This window comes from Triticum aestivum, chromosome 2D (assembly GCF_018294505.1).
Source record: "Triticum aestivum cultivar Chinese Spring chromosome 2D, IWGSC CS RefSeq v2.1, whole genome shotgun sequence".
Taxonomy (NCBI): domain Eukaryota; kingdom Viridiplantae; phylum Streptophyta; class Magnoliopsida; order Poales; family Poaceae; genus Triticum; species Triticum aestivum.
The window spans coordinates 326,851,502-326,860,915 of NC_057799.1; positions in this window are offsets into that span (position 1 = coordinate 326,851,502).

Consider the following 9,414-nt stretch of genomic DNA (forward strand, 5'->3'; position numbering starts at 1 on the left):
GATTAAACAGAACAATGGAAAGGAAAATGTGTTAAATCACATATTCCAGGGGTATATCCTTCCCAAGGACAAGCAGAGCACGATATCCATGACAGGATAGAAAGTAGAAAACCATTTAGGTAATGGGAGAGGAATTTTCATGGCATTATCCATACAACGGTGTTTGAATAAATTGATAAAGAAAATTTAGCATTGTGCTTCAAATGTTCTTATTAATGATCGGAGTACCACAGACATGCTTCGAGATAGCACTGACATGGTCATCAAGTAAGGGTCAGATTTTGGATACACAAAGGATCCATCAGGAACAACTTATAAAATAAGTCTTACACTTTCCTCATGGAAGAATGGCTAACCTTGCTAAAAAGGAAACTATTACAATACGTCCTCCGACTAGGTTTGCTAGGCATGACATCACCTTATCGGGAGATATAAAGACCAATGTTATATCTCATGGAAATATGTTCCAACCGTCATATCTGACCGAGATTCAGATCATTGGTGTCAGGATACCTCAGAGTCAGGATGCCTGAGAAGAAAAAGGTGCGACACAAATTGACGAGATGACATTGTAAGATTATCGGGAAATGAACTATGGAAGCGAGTTCCGAAACAAAAGTTGATCATTAAACCAAGGAGAGAATGAGGAGGTGGCTGATGAACTCAGCGACAATTCATCGAGACTTCCAACAGATAAATTTCCACAATTATGCGATCAAGGAGATAACATTTGTCAGATCAAATGATATAATGAGGTATGCTCGAGGAAAACATACGCAATTAAACATTGGTTGAAAGGTGTGCCCGAAATATGGCATTAGGTAGCATGATCAATGTTAGAATGGTGATTCAATAATCAATAGTCTAAGAGTGAACGGTCGACCATTAACTTCAAAGCAATAGGGTTGCTAGAAGGGCAGAATCCAAACAACACCGTTCACCTGTTGGTATCCCGGTTAGAACCAACACGGGGACCAAGAAAAGAATGGTGATGGTGAGAAGTATTACTATATCAAGATATAATAGTTGAGGTAATTCCCTCAACATTCTTGACATAACAGATGGTAATACTCCAAGATAGAATCATAATATAAGTTGGATAGAAAGGAAACTACACAAAACATGGCCAAGTTTGTGTCGCAAGGAATGCGAGAATGTTGTCGATGTTAATACAAATCATCTAGGGGGCAAGGGTGGTATTACTCATCCAGAATTCGGCACACAACTTGGAAGAAGTCAAATTGTTGACAATTATCACGACAAATTTTCGAGAGGTTTCATGAAGATCTAATCGATTGGTGATGACATCAAGTCAAAAGAATGATGAAGCGAAAGGTTATTGCAACCATGGGTACATCAGAAACTCGAAATCAAGTTTGTTGTTCAAGGCAATACGATATGACAAGGAAGATCGACGTAAGCTTAGCTCATCACGAAAATTGTGCTCCGGGAATAAAGACCAGGTAGCACAGTTAAAATCACCACGACAATGACATAGCCAAACAGGCTAGGAATGACGTGATCGGGTACAAACTCGTATATAAAGAAGATTACTAAGAGTTGTTGAACCATAGTGCGGACTCGGTTCAGTTATCGATGTCTTTGAGTGTTTAGTAACTCAGAGCCCATGAAAAATTGGAATCAATGAGAATGTAGTACTTGATGAAGAGCTCATAAGAAGTTATGCAGTTCCATGATAATCTCGAGATACCAAGGGGTAATACTCGACGACAGATCAAAGTAGAGGTTGGACTGGGGTATTGCTCTATAGAAGACAAGTGCTTACACTTGCACCAGAAATGGTATTTAAAGGAGAACATGGTCGGAACCACGATTGCAAAAGGCCAGATCCCAGATATAAGATGAACTTATACCAAGGGAATAATTAATTTTAAAAGAAGCTTCGATGAGAAGATGTACATCGTGTCCATGGGCATGAACACAAAGTTCAAGGTCGACTCCCACTTCTCCAATGCACAACCTTTCATTCACTTCTCACGTTCGATGAAGTTGTAGTGTTGAAATTTTATCTGGCAAAATACCAGAAGAGTACGGCTCGTGAAACTTTCGAGTTCACACATATAAAGGAAGGCATAGGTTCGACCCACCGGGGCATTGTGGAAACATATACCACAAGCTTCAATAGTAAATATCACCAACTCGAAAACAGAGCATGGTTGGCCAAATCCGAGGATAGGATTTACCAATGGCATTATGTATCAGGGAAAGAACTTCTCGAAATTTTCGTATACAAAGGACACTGTCGGATGATAATTCAACAAAGGATCCTATGGTCCATAACGGAGCTGATGTGAGCATCGACGCACGATCAGAGGAAGAAACAATGCAAGGGCATTGGATTATAGAAACAACTGACTAATTCAAAGCTCAAAGGTAAAGGAATTATGATTTCAAATTCACGGGACCAGAAGCAAACACTCTGATTAAGGATGGATAAGTTGAATAGACTTAGGGGTACAATTGACAGCAATTTAATTGGTTGAGAACCAGCTCATGTTCAAACTGATGTCTCAGCCGAAAGGATGAATTATAGGATATGATTGAGGATTGCGAGCATTCGCAACTTATTGAATCAATGGACTCAAAATGATAATGACAAGGGATGCCAATAATGATTACTAGACTTACGGGATTAACCATGATGCAAGCAAGGAAGAATTTCAAGAACAATAGGCTGCTCAGGTGTTTCGGAAGATCGAATGGTATTTCAAAGTCTTTTGTGAAACACATGAACAACTAGGAATGAGCGGACACTCAGTAAGTGCGAGGAATTACCCGTATGGGTATTAATGCGGAAAAGATCTACAAAGTAGTAGACACAAAGGATTCTCAGAATATCGGAGAATTTTTCAGGGTATCAAGTAATAACAAGGGCATCTGGGTACGAAGGTATGAACGACAAGTGTAAGTAGTTATCCTTAAGGATCTATCGGTGGTCGGGAATAACAAAAGCGGTGGTCACAAAGTCTCGAAAGAACATCGGAGAGTATCTTCAGAATTTTCTGGTGTAGCAGGGCGGTCATCTATATTTAGGGGCTCTCCGGGTGGAAGCGATCACGAGATCCTAGAGTTAGAGTTAGTAAAATCATTTAACCTGAATATAAGAGAGATCAGAATACCAGAGTATAAATAGACGAGGAATAAAAGATCCTAATACCACCCAATGGCGACGTGGGCCCATGGGCCGCACAGCCATGTTAGTAAAAGTTTTAGAAAGTCTAGACTCGACTTCGGCCAAGGAGTGTGGAAGGGGGATTCCTACAGGCAGTCGGCTCTGATACCAACTTGTGACGCCCCCGATTCAATCGTACACTAATCATGCACGCAAACATGTACGATCAAGATCAGGGACTCACGGGAAGATATCACAACATAACTCTAAAAAATAAATAAGTCATACAAGCATCATAATACAAGCCAGGGGCCTTGAGGGCTCGAATACAAGTGCTCGATCATAGACGAGTCAGCGGAAGCAACAATATCTGAGTACAGACATAAGTTAAACAAGTTTGCCTTAGGAAGGCTAGCACAAACTGGGATACAGATCGAAAGAGGCGCAGGCCTCCTGCCTGGGATCCTCCTAAACTACTCCTGGTCGTCGTCAGCGGCCTGCACGTAGTAGTAGGCACCTCCGGTGTAGTAGGAGTCGTCGTCGACGGTGGCGTCTAGCTCCTGGGCTCCAGCATCTGGTTGCGACAACCAGGTAGAAGGAAAGGGGGAAAAGAGGGAGAAAAGCAACCGTGAGTACTCATCCAAAGTACTCGCAAGCAAGGAGCTACACTACATATGCATGGGTATATGTGTAAAGGGCCATATCGGTGGACTGAACTGCAGACTGCCAGAATAAGAGGGGGATAGCTAATCCTGTCGAAGACTACGCTTCTGGCCACCTCCATCTTGCAGCATGTAGAAGAGAGTAGATGGTAAGTTCACCAAGTAGCATCGTATAGCATAATCCTACCCGGCGATCCTCCCCTCGTCGCCCTGTGTGAGAGCGACCACCGGGTTATATCTGGCACTTGGAAGGGTGTGTTTTATTAAGTATCCGGTTCTAGTTGTCATAAGGTGAAGGTACAACTCCGGGTCGTCCTTTTACCGAGGGACACGGCTATTCGAATAGATAAACTTCCCTGCAGGGGTGCACCACATAACCCAACACGCTCGATCCCATTTGGCCGGACACACTTTTCTGGGTCATGCCCGGCCGCGGAAGATCAACACGTCGCAGCCCCACCTAGGCACAACAGAGAGGTCAACACGCCGGTCTAAATCCTATGCGCGCAGGGGTCTGGGCCCATCGCCCATTGCACACCTGCATGTTGCGTGGGCGGCCGGAAGTAGACCTAGCCTAGCAGGCGTTCCAGTCCAATCCGGCGCGCGCCGCTCAGTCGCTGACGTCACGTAGGCTTCGGCTGATACCACGACGTCGAGTGCCCATAACTGTTCCCGCGTAGTTGGTTAGTGCGTATAGACCAAATGGCCAGACTCAGATCAAATACCAAGAACTCGTTAAGCGTGTTATTTTGAAGTAACCACGGACGCCGACCAGGGCCAGGCCCACCTCTCTCCTAGGTGGTCTCAACCTGCCCTGTCGCTCCGCCTCAAAGTAACAGTCGGGGGCCGTCGGGAACCCAGGCCCACCTCTACCGGGATGGAGCCACCAGCCCCTTCAGCCCCCATCTCCGAACAGTATCATAAGTAATGTAACAGTATAAAGTATATAGCATATGCCCGTGATCACCTCCCGAGTGATCACGGCCCAGTAGTATAGCATGGCAGACGGACAAGAGTGTAGGGCCACTGATGGAACACTAGCATCCTATACTAAGCATTTAGGATTGCAGGTAAGGGTAACAACTGTAGCAACAATGACAGGCTATGCAGCAGAATAGGAGTAACCGAAAGCAGTAACATGCTACACTACTCTAATGCAAGCAGTAGAGAGAAGGAATAGCGGATATCTGGTGATCAAGCGGGGGGCTTGCCTGGAAGGTAAGCCGAGAAGGAGGGGTCGTCAACACCGTAGTCGGTCGGGGCACCAGCAGCGGCGTCGGTCTCGTAGTCTACCAGAGAGAAGAGGGGGAAGAAACAATGAATATAATGCAAACATAAGCATGACGATGGAAGACATGACAATGCGCGGTGCTAGGTGTGCCCTAACGCGGTAGGAGGTGGTACCGGCGAAGGGGGGAAACATCCGGGAAAGTATTCCCGGTGTTTCGCGTTTTCGGACAGATGAATCGGAGGGGAAAAGTTGCGAGTTTGCTATGCTAGGGATGTGTGGCGGACGAACGGGCTGCGTATTCGGATTCGTCTCGTCGTTCTGAGCAACTTTCATGTATAAAACATTTTAATCCGAGTTATGGTCTATTAATTTTCAATGTTTTATTAATATTCTGTAATTTCTGGAATTAATACTAATAAAAAAACAATAGCAAAATGCTATGTGCACACATTGAGGTGTACACAGCAGGGCGCTATAGGGGATGACAGGTGGGGCCTGTTGACTGCCTAGTCAGTAGTCAACAGTGGACTATTGACTGGTCAAAGGACCACTGGGCCCCGCATGTCACTGACTAGACCTAATCACTCAATTAGAAACTAACTTCGTTAATTGGGGCGCCACGTGTCATCTACACATTTGACTAAGTCAACAAATAAACCAAGCTAATCCAACTACATAGGGCCGGCTCCATACACACTTACGCACTCAACACACACCACAACACGGCCATGGTCAGCAGCAGCTATTCAGAGCAGCAAAAACGGCAGCGACAGCACCTAAGCAACGGTAGCGGAAAGAGTAGCAGCAGGCGCTACTTGCTAGCAAGCAGAGCAAAGCATTGGCAGGAGCAACAACTAGCAGCGGCAGTAGGAGGAATCAGCAGCGCCAAGCAGCAGTATCTAGCAGCCAGGAGCAGCGCTTAGGAGCAGCAGCAGCACCAAAACAGCAGCGTAGCAGCGGCAGGCAGCAGCTTCAGGCGGCAACGGGAGCAGCAGCGCAGTAGCAGCAGAGAGCAGCGACAGCGTACGAGCGGACGAGGCGGGCGCGGGCGGCGTGGGGGCGCGCGCGGCCGGGGATGTCAGGGTGTGGCCCGGGCACGACAGGGGCTCGCGGGCGAGCGCGTGCGGCGGGAGCGGAGCTCCGGTCACGGCGCCCGTGTACGGGGGTCGTCGGGGTTGCGCCACAGGCGCCCATTTGACGCGCGCCTGGTCGCGTTCGAATTTACGCGGGAGCCGCATCTAACGGTGGTAGTTACAACAGCTGGAGTGGCCAGAGTTGAGCACTCCGACGACGACAAGGGGCGGCGGTTTCGGGCGAGCTTGGTTTCAACGGCATGGAGCACGGCTGGAGCTGCAAAGTGAGTGCGTTGTCCTCGTGGGAGCTCTAGGAGCTCGAGACCAAGCACGGGTGCGAGCGACAGCAGCTGTGAGCTTTGCGACGACATGGCCGGCGGCGACGAGCTTTGGCCGCGACGGGAACGGCGGCTACGGACACGGATTCGAGAACTAGGGAGAGGGCTTTCGAGCGAGAGCTCACCGGGGAGCGCACGAAAGGCTCGGTGAGGGCCCGGAGCGCAGGACAACGACGGAGTCGACGGAGGCGCGCCGGTGGCCGAGGTTGAAGGAGAGTTCGATCCGCTCGATGTAGTGGCCTCGGGCGTTGGTGCGTAGACGACGTAGGGGACAACGGCGAACCTCCCGGATGCCAACGGACGACTAACAGTGGCCGATGGCCACGTGTACGGCAACGATGGCGAGAGCAGCTTCGGGCAACGGCGTCGGGTCGCTGCGGGGAAGACGAGGGGAGGGAGATGGGGGCGCAAGGAGGGGGGTGGGGGTCCGGCTAGGTTTAGAGAGGGGCACCGGGGTCTTGTAGGCCGGGGTCGCCGGCCGGATGGCCACCACGGCGTCGGCCGGTGCCGTGGCGGGCATCGGCTCTGCCCACGACCCCCTCTGTGAACAGAGGAGGAGGCGACGTGGGGAGTGGGCCGGCCTGGCCTGGCCAGCTGGGCCTTGGCCCAGGGGAGGGGGTTTTCTTTTTCTCTTGTTTTATTTTCTGTTTTGCCTTTTTCTTTTTTCTTTTTATTACTTTTTGTGTTTTAGTTTTGTTTCTTATTAATTTTAGTTTTAGTAAAATATGCACGTAGCACCTAAATTAGTATTTGAACTTAGTCCATAGTCGCAAAAAGTCCATTCCTCAAATAAATTAATTTGACATTTTATTCATTACAAAAGGTATTTAAATTATTTTTTTACTGTTGTTTTATTCATCTTATAGTATTTAAGCATTTTATAAAGGTGTGGTTTCTCCACCATAATTACCTATGCAACATTTGGTTCACTCTGAACATTTAGTTTTAATATTTGAAAATTTTATTGTTTGCTTGATTTTGAATTAGAATTTGAATCGGTTTCGAACCAACGCGAGATTAGCAACAGTAATCTTAGTGACGTGGCACCATTAGCAGAGAATTACTGTAGCATAATTATCCGGGCGTCACAAGACAACACCATATGAACTGTGGTTTGGCAAGAAACCTAAGTTGTCGTTTCTTAAAGTTTGGGGCTACGATGCTTATGTGAAAAAGCTTCAACCTGATAAGCTCGAACCCAAATCGGAGAAATGCATCTTCATAGGATACCCAAAGGATACTGTTGGGTACACCTTCTATCACATATCCGAAAGCAAGATATTCGTTGCTTAGAATGGATCCTTTCTAGAGAAGGAGTTTCTCTCGAAAGAAGTCAGTGGGAGGAAAGTAGAACTTGATGAGGTAATTGTACCTTCTCTCGAGTTGGAAAGTAGTTCATCACAGAAATCAGTTTCGGTGATGCCTACACCAATTAGTGAGGAAGCTAATGATGATGATCATGAAACTTCAGATCAAGTTACTACCGAACCTCGTAGGTCAACCAGAGTAAGGTCCGCACCAGAGTGGTACGACAATCCTGTTCTGGAGGTCATGTTACTTGACCATGACGAACCTACGAACTATGAGGAAGCGATGATGAGCCCAGATTCTGCAAAATGGCTTGAGGCCATGAAATCTGAGATAGGATCCATGTATGAGAACAAAGTATGGACTTCGGTTGACTTGCCCGATGATCGGCAAGCCACAGAGAATAAAATGGATCTTCAATAGGAATACGGACGATGATAGTAGTGTTACCAAGCTTGACATTTCTAAAAGGGTTTTTGACAAGTTCAAGATGTTGACTATGATGAGATTTTCTTACTCGTATCGATGCTTAAAGATTGTCTGAATCATGTTAGCAGTTGCCACATTTCATGAAATCTGGCAAATGGATGTTAAAAACTACATTCCTTAATGGATTTCTTAAAGAAGAGTTGTATATGATGCAACAAGAAGGTTTGTCAATCCTAAAGGTGCTAACAAGTGTGCAAGCTCCAGCAATCCATCTATGGACTGGTGCAAGCATCTCGGAGTTGGAATATATGCTTTGATAAGGTGATCAAAGCATATGGTTTTATACAGACTTGCGGTGAGTGGGAGCACTACAACATTTCTGATAAGTATATGTGAATGACATATTGTTGATCGGAAATAATGTAGAATTTTTTCTGGAAAGCATAAAGGAGTGTTTGAAAGGAGTTTTTCAAAGAAAGACCTCGGTGATGCTGCTTACATATTGAGCATCAAGATCTATAGAGATAGAACAAGACGCTTGATAAGTTTTTTCAATGAGTACATACCTTGACAAGATTTTGAAGTAGTTCAACATGGAACAGTCAAATAAGGAGTTCTTGCCTGTGTTACAAGGTGTGAAGTTGAGTAAAGACTCAAAACCCGACCATGGCAGAAAATAGAAAGAGAATGAAAATTTATTCCCTATGCCTCAGTCATAGGTTCTATGAAGTATGCTATGTTGTGTACCAGACCTATTATGAACCTCACCATGAGTTTGGCAAGAGGGTACAATAGTGATCCAGGAGTAGATCACTGGATAGCGGTCAAAATCATCCTTAGTGGAATAAGGAAATATTTCTCGGTTATGGAGGTGATAAAGAGTTCATCGTAAAGAGTTACGTCGATGCACGCTTTGACACCGATCTGGATGACTCTGAGTCTCGATCTGGATACATATTGAAAGTGGGAGCATTTAGCTAGAGTAGCTCCGTGCAGAGCATTGTAGACATAGAAATTTGTAAAATACATACGGATCTAAATGTGGCAGACCCATTGAGTAAACCTCTCTCACAAGCAAAATATGATCACACCTTAGAACTCTTCGGGTGTTAATCACATGGCAATGTGAATTAGATTATTGACTCTAGTAAACACTTTGGGTATTGGTCACATGGCGATGTGAACTTTAGAGTGTTAAATCACATGACGATGTGAACTATTGGTGTTAAATCACATGGCG